We start from the raw sequence: 14,131 nt of genomic DNA, 5'->3' as shown, positions 1-14,131 counted from the left end.
AGCCAGACAGAATCCTTGATGGACAGGGACCTCTTCGATCTCTTTCTTGCCACGGATCTTGACTCGTACAATATTACTGTATATGCACCACTAGGAACATCACAATTAATCAGATATAATCATAATTTAATAACCGAAAACGGAACATCCTGCGTAGAGTTTGGCCTTATATCAGCCAACTGGAGACATTTAAAACAGTTCCTTTCTTTGTTTCTTTCAAATGTTTCAGAACCAATGATCTTTCAGGGTGTGCGGGCGAGATTTCAGAGGTAATTTTGGCAGGTATAGAGGCCAAAATACCTTGAAAATCTCTGCAGACAGCAAACTGTGGTTCGATAAAAGTTGCACCAAGGCAGTCATCAACAAAAATGATGCTTATCGCAAATGGCGCCAGAAATAATAGATTTACACGGCAAAACACCACCGACTTTGCCAAGAAAGGCTTATTCTTGAGATCTTGAAAAAGTTCTCAAAGCTAGCAAGGCCACCGGCCCTGATGGAATACCGGCAATGGTGTTAAAAAAGTGTGCAATCGTGCTGAAAGAGGTCTCTTCGGTATGGTTTTCGAAAACACAGGTCTCTTGGCCGATCTGTTAGCCGATTCCACGCATGTTTATTCTGAAGCTATCGAAAAATATGGTGAACCCCATATAATTGCTCTGGATACTTTAAATGCATTCGATAAGGTCGGGCAGGAAAACCTCTTAGACAAACTGTATTCTTATGGTTTGTCACCAACTCTCGTTGCTTGGTTTGAAAGCTTCTTCGAGAACCATCTTGATTGTCGTTGTTAAACACGCCTCGCAAAGGTTTCTAATGAACGCTGGTGTCCCTCAGTCCCTACCCTCTTCCTATTATATATCAACGACCTTCTCCACAAGATTTCTAATCCAATTTACAGCTTTGTTGATTGCAGTCTTCCTTCAAGTCGCCCAACCAGATGACCTCAGCCGATACCCAGTCGATGCTATTGGTGTCGCCAGCTAGCACCTATTATTTCCGACCTTAACATCATTTTAAAGTGGGATGAAGGCAATCTGATTGAGTTTAACACAGCTCCTTCTGCTGTATTTACAAAGAAGGCTGCCTATGCCGCCCAAGCTGTTGTCGCTTTTGTCGCTAGATCGGGACTCCTTTCTATTAAGAATTGCGAAGTCTGTGAAATTAACTCTCACAAACACCTTCGTACTTTTAGTGACACTCGAGTGCCATAAGGTTCGCCCTTTATGTGTCAGTGTAATCTTATTAATTAAAAAAAACTACAACTATATTTTCATCATCAGCTACAACTATATTTTCCTGATAGTAAAGCAATAACCTGAATTTTATTTTATAATATAAATCAGCTTAGTTCGTGAGGAATGATCCCAAACATAGAAAAGGCATTTATTCTGGCGACCAATTTAAAGACGAATTGATAGATGGCGAATATGTTCTCCTGAATTGATACTTCAACTAGTAAATATTAACAATTTCTCAGAAATAGTAAATATTAACCTTGAATCCCTCTTAAATCAAGAGGTGACTGAATCAAAATTAGTATGTTGATCAAGTTAACTCTAATGGTACCAGAAATAAGAACTTTAAGCTTCCAGTTATTAGACCCGATCTGTTCCCATTCCTTGGTTGACAATGCATTTTTATTCTATATATAGAATAGAACCTAATACGTTTTAGTCTGAATCTTTTAGATCCTAGAAGTAGCTGAATAATATGATGGTCAATTGTAGAAACCAGCAAACCTGAAAAAAAAGTAAAAAAAGAAAACCAATTGCTTGATGGTGGTGAAAGGGGCAGAGGCGTACTATAATATGAGATGTTCTGGTATCTAATTTTAGTGAGTGTGTGACAGAGAAAAATCGAGATACATATCAGGTCGGAGCTTTGAATTCTGTTTTAGGATTTTTTTTTTGTAAAATAATATGCGTTAAGAAAGTCTTTTAACTCAAAGATTATTTCCTACTATAAAGTTTATTATTCGTAAGGGTATATTAACGTTGCTCCCTCAATATTAGCAGGCACCTGCTTTTTCACAAATCTTTTAATCAAGATCTCTTCGTATATTTTTAATATCGGGCTACATCTCCACCCACTTTAATAACGCGAATTGCCAATTCAATGAGTCGTCCGGGCATAAAGGGACAAATCGTCGCTGTTAACCTTTGTTTGGGTCTTTAATCAGGCACGCGATCCCCCCTGCGACGACTTCCACTCCCCCCGAAAGCCTAAATACAAACGACAAGTGTAATCAGCCTATTCTATTCAAACGCACAGAACAATTTGACGGTCTCAGCTCGCAAATTGCGCTAAGATGACATTCGGGAGTTAGGGGATGTGATAGGGTGCACCAACTAAAATAGCTCGGGAATAGAAATAAGGCGCTGTATTTTAATTCTAAAGTTAAAATCGTTGGTGCAGATAACAACCGTCTAATCATCAATAGCAGTTAGCAGTGCTTTACAGAAATTACACTTTCATGGCAAAACAGGGAATCGAGTTGATTGAAATACGCACTGAATAGGAAAAAGAGCGCCCTTCGACGTATACGTAACAATGCAACTTTTGTTTGCAGCTACAACGTTAAGGGTGGCTTGTTCAAATGGAAATTATACTCTTGTGGCGATCGGCGGTTCGCTTAGTCTGCGACGACATCAAAACAGGACCATAATGCTCTTTTGTTGGCTTTGTTGAAAATTCATTTATTGATTGCTAGACTCAGTAAAAATTAAATTAAAAGCTTAGTAAAACTAGTGACAATTTTTAAATTAACAGAGAGAAAACTTTATTATTTCAAGGAGAAAAATTTAATTAAGAAAATTACTCTTATGGCATACTTTGTACATCTTCACAACTGATGGAGTATCTACACTAGTTCAATATGTCCGGTCATTATTTCAAATCAAGTAGTTTTGTCATTAAACAACTAGCCTAAACAAAAAATTTATATAGGATACTCCAGGAGGTCTTTGTTCCCTTACTGTTTCTTTGCAATATCAGTGATATACAAATAATAATAGAGATAATATCGGTACTATCTTGTTTACAGACACAATACTACTAAATACAGCTTAAAATGTTGAGAGGGAAAGCCAGGGGTTCGTAGAAATTGACATTTAGACAATCTATTTATCGTTAAGAATTTCACTGGAGGTCATGGAAATTAACCTATCAAACTTTGAAGCATTGATCTTGATTCATTAGCAAAAACTTATTTGCAAATATAAATTTAAAAAACATAGTTTCTCAATTACTTTTTTTCAAAATACGAGGTTCATCAAATCCCTTACTCATTTTTTGACAAATTTTATATAATTTGATAAATCCTAGTAATGGTTATTTTCAGTAAGTAAAAACATACAAGCAAAAGTTTCTTGTAAGATGCTTCAGAAAGTTGTACCAGAATAATCAATGTTAGGTTCATCTTTAATATATTAATTCATTAATTTGCGAATCCGGGTTTATTTAACAGATAACTAGTGATTCTAACTATAAGTCACATATTCTAATTAGCTAAACGCCAAGAAAAAACGCCTTTTTCATGCGTTTAGTGATTCTTTACCGGATTAACGAAATTTGTGCACTGTTACTTCCATACGTTTAACACCAACTTTCAGTCATTAGTAAATATAATTTTATGCTACATAGTTATAAAGCCTGATAGCCCTCTTACTTAAATTGCTTAATACCCAAAAGTAATTGGGTCTGGCATTAGCTAAGTGATTTTCTTTTGTGTATGAATCTTGGCTTGAACGTTTTCTAATATTTGATTTTAGCTCATTATATATGCCTTCAAGTAAAACCTGTGTAAAATATTTTATTATGATATACAAATGAGCAAATACTGCAAGCTTTTACCGCAGACCCTACTGCAAGCGTCAGAAAAGTAGCTGAAGACCTTGGCCTTTCTAGATGGAAGGTGTGGACGACCATGAAGAAAGATGGACAGTATCCCTTTCATGGTACGGGGGTGCAGGGCTTACAAGAAGAAGACCCTGCAAGACGAATTCAGTTCTGCCGCTCTTTATTGAACATGAACATCGAGGACCCGTTATTCTTAAGAAGTATCTTGTGGACAGACGAGTCCAATTTTTCCAGGGAGGGTATCACCAACTCCCACAACCTCCACGAATGGGCTGCCAAAGATGCAAATCCGCACTGGAAAAAACAAAAATCATTTCAGAACAGATATTCGGTCAATGTGTGGGCCGGAGTAATAGGCAGGACTATTATTGGGCCACATTTTCTACCATAGAATTTAAATGGTGTCAACTATTTAGATTTTCTACAAAATGATATCCCCGTTCTTCTAGACGAAGCTGGATTATTGGAACGAGAAAGACCAATAATCTTTCAGCAAGATGGTTGTCCAGCGCATTGGTCCTTGGCTGTCAGGAATTACTTAGACGACTGTTTTCCGGACGGTTGGATCGGTAGAGGCGGAACCTTTCCTTGGCCTCCTCGATCGCCTGACCTTACTCCGTTGGATTTGTTCATATGGGGCCGGGCAAAGGAGCTTGTATACACCACCGAAATAGGAACAAGAGAAGAGTTGATTCGCAAAATAAATGTAGCATTTGACAGGATGAAAGAAGATATGACCATAAGAGTAACCACCACCGAAGTAACAAAAAGGGCTCGTGCCCTGTATTAGAAATAATGGATTGCATTTTGAACATGAACAATAAATAGTTTAAACAAAATTGTGTTTTATTTAACATTAAAACCTAAAATAACCCCACAATCGAGGCTCTAATGCTTAGTAGGCTTATGAGAGGTCTCAGTCTAATAATTTTTGTTTACATGACCTGCCGCACAAAAGAGGCCATAATTCTGAGAATTGGCCAGGCATCGGCATGAGTGATATCTAAAAATAAAGAGCATTTCAATGTCTCTATTTTTCCTATAAGTTTACACAGAAGCTTGCAATTGATCGTATTTTTATTAATACACATTAGACAACTTTGAAACTCCGATACTAATTGTAACTTGCGCTCGATTACCATTTAAGTGTGAAATTTTGGTATTTCTTGAGAAAAATGCAAAAATTGCGATAAAAAATGTATAAACAAATTTCGACCTACATATATTTAGCTTAAAATGTTTGAAATTAAGTCAGCTATCACCCCCTTAAAGGATTGCATCTAGCTTTCGGACACCCTGTATAATATGATAGGTACCCCGATTATAGGAAAATCTGTTTTGTTTTTTAATCTGGATTTCTGAACAAAATTATAACATACCAACCAGCAAAACCCGGCATTATTATTTAAATTGATTATACCCACATCAGAAAAAACAGTACAAAGTAACCAAAATTTGGTTTTCAAGTGCAATTATGACACGCTATAATTCAATAAAAGTTTGCTTTGCTATACAGGGTGCTCCAGTTCAAACGTCATTAATTTTAATACGTGATAGAGAATGGAAAAAGAAATAGACTTTCGTTATAAAATTTTTCTCAGAAATGTTTAATAACAAAAATACAGGGTGTTCAATTTAAGAATAATTATTTGTTTATTTATCATAACTTTTGAACTACCAGCTCAATTTTAATTAAATTTCGCATGCAGATTACTGCAGTGAATTGTCAATTACTCATGAAGCCAATGTTTAAGAAAATTGCCAGTGGCGTAACATACGGAGGGACTTGGTTCTTTTTTGTCTCAAATCTGCGATAGGATAAATATTTTTTATAAGAAGTCAACTGTTAGATTCTCCCTTTAATTAAAAAAAAGTTACTCTTGGAAAATTATGACTTAATGCACTGGTTTTAAAATATCTTACTTTAATTGTTCAGAAATACGTACCAAAATGTTGCAAAAATTTATAAAAAAAGAAAATTGGGATTGGATTTGTAAAAAAGTTAAATATAAAAAATTATCAAAAGGTACTTTAAATCATTATTTTATTTGACATATTTAATTTGAGATTCAAGCCTAATTTTCTTTTTTTTTAAGTTTTTGCAGCATTTTAACTAGCGTTTATGTACAATTAAACTAAGATATTTTAAAAACAGTGCCTTAAATTATAATTTTGCAAGAGTAACTTTTTTCTTCAAATTAAATGGAGAATCTAACAGTTGACTTCTTATAAAATTTTTTTTTTCATCTCGCAGATTTGAGACAAAAAGGACCTCCGTATGTGACGCCATTGACAATTTTTTTAAAAATTGGCTTCATCAGTATTTGATAATTCACTACAATAACCTGAACGGGAAATTTAATTAAAATTGAGCTGGTGGTTTAAAAGTTGTTAAATAAACAATTAATTATTCTTAACTTTAACACCCTGTACCTTTGTTATTTCTGAGAAAAATTTTATAAAGAGAGTCTATTTCTTGTTAAATTCTCTATCACGTATTAAAATTAATGACGTTTAAACTGGACCACCCCGTATATTATGTAATTATCATGCGAAATACGCGAAAATATATTTTATTATATATGTTAACATTCTTTATTTTATTTAACTGTTCTGAAGACATAAGGACCAATGATTCCACCGGCCCATAAAGCGCACCAAACGGTTAGTTTTTCTGGATGTAACGGTTTTTCGCCAATAGCTCGTGGATTCTCATCCCCCCAAATTCGGCAATTCTGCTTGTTTACATAGCCATTTAACCAAAAGTGTGCTTCATCACTGAACAAAATTTTCATATGAAATCGTGGATCAACAGCAATCTTTCCTTCCGCCCATTCAGCTAATGTACGGCGCAAAAGATGATCCTGGGGTTTCAACTCCTGGAAAAGTTGAATTTTATATGCTCGCAATTCGAGATCTTTGCGCAAAATTTTCCATAAAGTGGATGGACATAAGTTCACTTGTTGAGAGTGACGACGAATTGACACATTTGGATCATTATCAACACTATGCTGCACAGCAGCTATCGCTTGTTGCGTGCGCACTGTACGGCGTCTTACGGGATGCGTATTGTCGACTAGAGTAAAGGTATTGCGAAAACGATCCACAGTTTCTCGAATTAATCTTTCTGAAGAACGATTATGAGTACCAAAAAACTTACGTAATGCCCGATGTGTTTCTCGAATAGAACCATGTCTTTCAAAATAAATTTGAACAATTTGAAAACGTTGCCCCGGCGTGAGTCTGTTCATGATGAATTGCCAAACCTATTTAAAAATGAAACCATCCTCACCTTAACGAGCCGTTCCTAAATCTATTATCTTGGCTAAAGTAGGCAATAACGCTATAGGTCTTAAGTTAGGACAGTCGCGATCGCCACCCTTGTAAAGAGGAACAATCATTGCTCTTTTTAAGCACTCTGGGAAAACTCCAGGCATAAATGAAAAGTTAATTGACTCGGCCAAGACTTGCAAAGCAACAAGAGGTAAAGCAGAAAATATTTTAAGAGAAAGCCCATCGCAACCTGATGAACTCTTATTCTTAATATTAACCATTAACTGTTTAAGCTCTTCTACACTTGTGGGGGCAAAAAAGAAAGATTCGGCTACTACCACATTGCTGAGATAGCTCCTGGGATCTATTTTTTGTGAGAGATTGGCTGCAAGGTTACTAGCAATATCACAGTAGAAGGAATTGAGGACATTGGAATCTAAGGTACTTGGAATAACCAAGACATTATTTTTGCCTCTTAGCTCATTTAAAATCTTGCAAGATCTTCTTTTGCTCTGTTGGAGGAATTATTTATGCTTCTTTGAAAGTAGGTCCACTTAGCCATTTTGATTGAGTTACGGTAAATCTTGCGGTATCTGTTATAATAATTTAAAAATGTTGCATTGTTCATTGAGTATTTCCTAATGTAAAAAAGGGAGCGCATATTTTTCCCAGATACTCGTAAACCCTTAGTATACCACGGTTTTCTATTTCGTTTTTTAATATTGACAACAGGAAAAGCAGTGTTAAAATTGTTTAATACTATTTGATGAAAGCTATGCAGTGGGTTAACAGTAGTCAATACATTATTCCAACTTGACATATTGCAAAGCAAAGAGAATTTGCGGAAATTAGCTCTAGTATAAAGTCTATCGCGTCCAAACTTATTCTCATTAGCTGCACTATTAAGCTTTACTAATCCCACTATTGCCTCATGGTCAGACAAACCGGCATTGATTGTTGTACACTGATTTTCGTGTTGGTTAAAATTCGTACAGAAGTAATCTATCAGTGAGGAAGAAAATGCTGAAATCCGGGTTGGCTGATCCACGTGCATCTTAAAATTAAATGAGTTTAACAGATTAAAAAGCATTCGATTTGATCCATTAGATTTGTCTAAAAAATTACATTAAGATCGCCAGTCAGAATCAACATCGCATTAACCGAAATTTCACGTAAGAGGATCTCCAACTTTTCTAAAAACAAATCTAAATTACCAGATGGAGATCGATACAATCCTAAAATATACAAATTTAACTTATTGCCAAATACAATAGAAAACTTGCACACCTTTTCAATCAATAGATGATCAAATCTGTCAATAGTAATAAATACAAATTTAGTTAAAAAAGCTTTCTCTAACATAATAAGAGTACCACCATGTGTATATTGCTTGCGTGAAAATTTGGAAATTAGTACATAACCAGGGATATCAATAGGCTCGTCAGACCTCAACCAGTGTTCAACAAGAATTAACGCACTAGGAAAGTTAACCGATTCTAAAAATAGTTCCAAACTTGAACGCACAGATTGAACATTAAGAAATGCTAGGGCAACTTGATTATGGTGGGAGTTTCTATTAAAAAAGAAGATCCAATAGCAAGGGTGTCTATAGATTGGTCTAGTTGAGGCGTAACCGAAGACCTACCTTCGATCAAGGGTGTATCGCTGATTATCCCACTATTGCTAATACCTAAAGATGCTAATACTAATTAGGATGACAGAAAAGTATTTTTAACATATAAAGATAAAAGTTTGCACATAGATTTGGCAGAGTGACGGTACCTAAAATTTTGTCTGACATCAGTAATTATTCTCACAGAAAAGTTACGGTTACAGATGAAAGAATTCATAAAATGAATTGTATTGTAATATCTGCTTTTTGAGCACTTATTAAAATCGCATTTAATACAAACAATTACATTAGTTATCCTGCCCATTGATAGCAAGGATTTTATTTGGGAAAAATATGGCAATGTACAAGAAAAATCAAGACAAACAACAACAACATCATTCTTCGTATAGTTAACAATATCGAAATGGCTCCGCTGCTAATATGCCGAAGCATTGGAAAGGGTTACTCGAAGTCACGCCGTTTTTAGTATTTATAGAATGATTGAGACTGGAGTGGACTGGTTGGAAAATTCAAAACGAATTTTGTCGTGTCTTAAAATTAGCTTTGTGAGGTCATGATAAGTTGGAAGAATTCACAAATAAAGGAGTTTTTCGGGAATTAATAAATTTTAGTTCTCATTTAGATAAAGACTTAAAAGATCATTTTGACAAAGCAGCAATGTTTAAAACGACTTCTTAGACTATTCAAAATGAACTATTAGATTGTATGCTTGGTATTTAGCACGACGGAGTGGCTAAATAAATTAAAAAACACAAATTATCGATAAAACTACAGTTGCAAACAACTTTCTATTCGTAATTATTTACGATATATTGTCTGCAATAAGCCAGTGGAAATATTCTGAAAATCTTTAAACCTTCCTGGACACAGCGCCATTTCAATAAAAAATATATTTTAAATGAAATTGATCCTTTCATCAGTGGCAGGCCAAGTAAGTTAAAAGTACAAAGGTATAATCCTGAGTCAGTAATGAGCTGTAGTGTAAATGGGGTACAAAAAATGATTAAGGATAAATATTTATTTGCAAACTTTGTTCATTGGTATGCACATGAAATGAATCTTTTAATGAGCAACGCCGGTTCAGTTAATGCCTCATTGCGGATTTGTTTTGCTTATATAACTGATATTTTTATTCCTTTTTTAGCATATCATCTCAAAGTATTATATGAAATAGTGCATAAACGATTGCCACGATCATCACAAAACTAGTTTCAATGGCGTGGACAGTTTATGAATAGCGAAATGAGCTGACAAGACTTATGGAGAACGACAAAAATATTAAATTAAACTCAACCATTGCAGGCCGGTGCATATACACTTAGATTGAAGGATAGAGATTTTATATTTTGGTTAACAGTGTTTAGTAAAATCCTACCACATGTTTAAATAATTTTTAAGCAACTGCAGATGATTAACAACTAATCCGGTTAAAGCTAAACAAGATCTTCAAAACTTTAAAAATGCAATGCAAAAAAACTCGTGATGAAATCGATACAGTTATTAACACACTAGACTCGGAGATTGTAGAATCTGATAAACCTATTGCTCCAAAAAGGGAACCTTATTTTCGTTCTGATATATCTGTTTCAATGAATAAAAAACTAGAGGCCTTAGAGACAGTTAAAGTTTATCCATTCTTAAAGAAAGTCCGCCCAAAAGAAAAATTCCTAGTACTTTATGAAAGAAAAGAACTTCAAATAATTTCTGAAGCCATTCATTTTTTATCGTTTGTTTCACAGGAAGAAATGAAGACCACTTTTCAAGAAACTATTAAGCTGCTGGAAGTCTAGGTAACACCCTTGTTAACATCTGAAGTTGAAAAATGCTTCTTCATGTTAATGAGAATTAAAACTTTTCTACGTAACTCGATGAAAGAAAAAAAATCAAGTGCGTTGGGGATGTTATCAGCTGAAAAAGTGTTTCTCAATAACATAAGAATTTAATAAACGAGTTATTGACCGTTTGGCTAGTAAAGCAGCGTTTCTTCTTTCTTGTCATTCTTTCTCGTGGATATTCTTAATATTTTTATACTTTCTGCGAATTTTTTTTTTCAGGCTCGGTAAACTTGTGCACTGCTTCTCTCATAAGCTACGAGCCGCCACTGTGCCACACGATGATAAATATTCTTGCTAGTATTCATAATTATTATATTATTAAATATTAACTTAAATTCGTGGAATTTTTAGTAACCCAAATAACTTCACAACGATTGAAGAAAGGTGTAAACTTTATTCAACAAAAGTTAGTGGAAATCAAAATCTTAGATCAAAAAACTTAGTGGAGAATCTAAAAATTGTGGGTGTTTCGATTAAAAAATGTAAAGTATAACGCAATACCTCATTTTTATCATTTTTGGATTATCTTGTATTGTACGGCATCTTTCATTGCCGGTCCATTCATATGGTCTCCAAGAAATTGTGTGTGATGTACAATAACAATGGGACATTCAAAAACCACATTGTAATCCTGATATGAATTATCCTTCCTAATAATCATTTCAAAAGTCCCGTAGGATATTTTTCTCCTACTGATTGATATTACTATTCTTCGCTAGTACAGATTTTCTAAGAATTTTCACGCGACTGCTCTGCCACTAATAAAATCTAAAACAGTTACTTCTTATTGTAATTTTACGGTTCAGCGGTCCACGATATGCCTATATGTACACTTGCGGTACGGATAGCCGCTACAAAAAGTTCCGACAATTCAACCAGTCATGTGATAAGATAACCGGCGCAAATTATGCCAGCGTGCTCGCCGGTAATTATTGTAGGAAATGCAACCGGACAACCAGATTTGATTAAAGGTGGTAATGTGCCGTGAAGATATCAACCGTGATACGAGATAGCTAGTCTTTTTGAAGAGTTAATTTTTGCAGATAATTTAAATAACTTGTGGTGTTTATTGTGCACGCAAATAGAGAGTTTGTGAGATGTTTGTAGCTTCTACCATGGTAAAAAAAATGGATATGATTTAATGGTTTTTGTTTTAAAATTTTAATGACTAATTTTATAGTTTTTACAGCAGTTTGATTTTTTCTAGAATTGTGGGGTATTTCACAGATTCTTCAGAATTTTTTCCTTGTGGTCATGTGATCATGTGTCAATGATCATGTGGAGTTGAGTACTAGGTCAGCTTATAACGAAGAAACTCTGTTAATGATGCAAATGTGATCTATCTTATTCTGATGAGAAAGAGATTTTGATAATCATTTCACTTTAAAAATTTTTGATTGGTTGCAAGTGCTACCTATTGTCTGCCTGGAAAAACTCCTGCAGTGCTGAGAAGATTTTCAAAAGCTAAAAATATATTAGTAATTACCATAGAGCTTCCAATGATATAAAATATTATATTCTTTTGGCTTTAATCCTGCGACCTTTCTGAGAATATTAAACCAGAAGGACATGTACCATAACACATTAATCGTTCTACAACCCTATCAATTGTTAGGAAGGGTTTACTATCTATATAAGCTATCGTCGTTGATTGAAGAGGCGAGTTCCCTTTTCAATCAACGCTATCGTTTACCTCTACTTGACTGAGTATACAGTGGTGGCCAACTAATGAGAAACTTTGTGAATAAATTAATAAAAATCATAAATCTTTTGTAAATAAATTTCATTTATTCTTATATTTTGCCCATTGTCGTAACTAACATTTACCTTTAATAGTGCATAAATTTAGTGGATTTGTCTTCACTTATACAGTGACCGCCTAAAGTTCCGCATAAATTCGATAAAAATTAGAGACATGATTTTTTGAGAAAACGCTCGGACCCGTCGATTTTTATTTTAAGTTACGCATTATTTCACATAAATTGTTGTATACAGGGTGGAACAAAAAAAATGACGTCATCGGTCATTTTTTTAAATGGAATGCTATATTTTTTATTGCATTTATGAAATATAGACGAAATTCCAAGCAAGTTTCGTATAACACACCCTATCTCAAAACTCAACTGTTTCAGAAATATTTACATTTAACCAACAAGAAAGCAAGTAAGTATACGTCTATTTACAAATTAAGGTAAAATCGAGGATAAAAATAATGTTATAAACACTGCCAATTGTTTCTATTTCCACGGTTGCAAGAATTTCCATTTTCGAATGTCACTGTCAGTTCGAACATTAATAGTTTTTATCAGAATAAATTATGGCTAATTTAACGACAACCCAACGAATTGAAATTTTGATGATGCTAGGGTACGGGGATCGAGTGCGCACGCAAAAAGAAGCAAGTGAACTTTAATGCCAAACACCCAAACCATCCTATTTCTCAGTCAACAGTTAGTAGAATATATGGAGGACAAATTCATAACTTCAGGTCATGTTAGGGATTTGCCAAGATCAGGTCGTCCAAAAATTTCTGAAGAAATAAAATTAAACGTTCCGCTCTCCGTCGAAGAAAATCCAAACAATGCAACTTTACAATTTTAATTTGATAATAATATAGCCGGAACGTCAGTAAGACGCATCTTAAAAGCAAATGAATACCACCTTTATAAAATTAGACTAATACACGAATTAAATGAGGACGATCCTGATTGAAGAAACCAATTTTGCGAAAAAATAATGAACATTTGCAATAACAACCGTCAGTTTGTGTTACGAGTTTTGTTTTCGGATGAAGCAACTCTTTGTTTAAACGGTGTCGTAAATCGGCAAAATTGTCGGTTCTGGTCAGTGTCGAATCCACACTGGACAGCTGAGGCTCATACACAGTGCCGTAAATCTATTAATGTTTGGGCTGGTATCGTGGAAAATAAAGTAATAGGGCCATACTTTTTCGAAGAAAACTTAACAGGACAACGCTATTTGAATTTTCTTCAAGAAGGTCTTATCCCTGCTTTGGCTGCCCTATACTCAGACGAACAAGACCCTGCTGTCCCGACAGATAATTTATGGTTTCAGCAAGACGGGGCACCGCCACATTTCTTTCGAGATGTCCGTAATTACTTGGATACAGTGTTCCTAGGAAGATATAGGATAGGATAGGACGAAGAGGGCCAATAGACTGGCCGGCCAGGTTACCAGACCTAAATCCCCGCGACTATTTTCTATAGGGGTACCTGAAAATTAAAGTATATATTGAGAAGCCAAACAACGTAGAAGATTTGAAAAATATAATTAGATATGAAATTAGACGTATATCACCTGAAATAATTGATAGTGTTTTACATGAGTTTGTAAACCGCCTTGCTTTCTGCCAAGAAGTAAACGGGGATCAGTTTGAACACTTGATACATTAATAAGAGTTTTCACAGTTTATAACATTTTATCCTCCATTTTATCTTAATTTGTAAATAGACGTACTTACTTGCTTTCTTGTTGGTTAAATGTAAATATTTCTGAAACAGTTGAGTTT

Source organism: Anthonomus grandis, chromosome 4 (assembly GCF_022605725.1).
Source record: "Anthonomus grandis grandis chromosome 4, icAntGran1.3, whole genome shotgun sequence".
Taxonomy (NCBI): domain Eukaryota; kingdom Metazoa; phylum Arthropoda; class Insecta; order Coleoptera; family Curculionidae; genus Anthonomus; species Anthonomus grandis.
Note: the sequence above shows the minus strand (reverse complement) of the source record.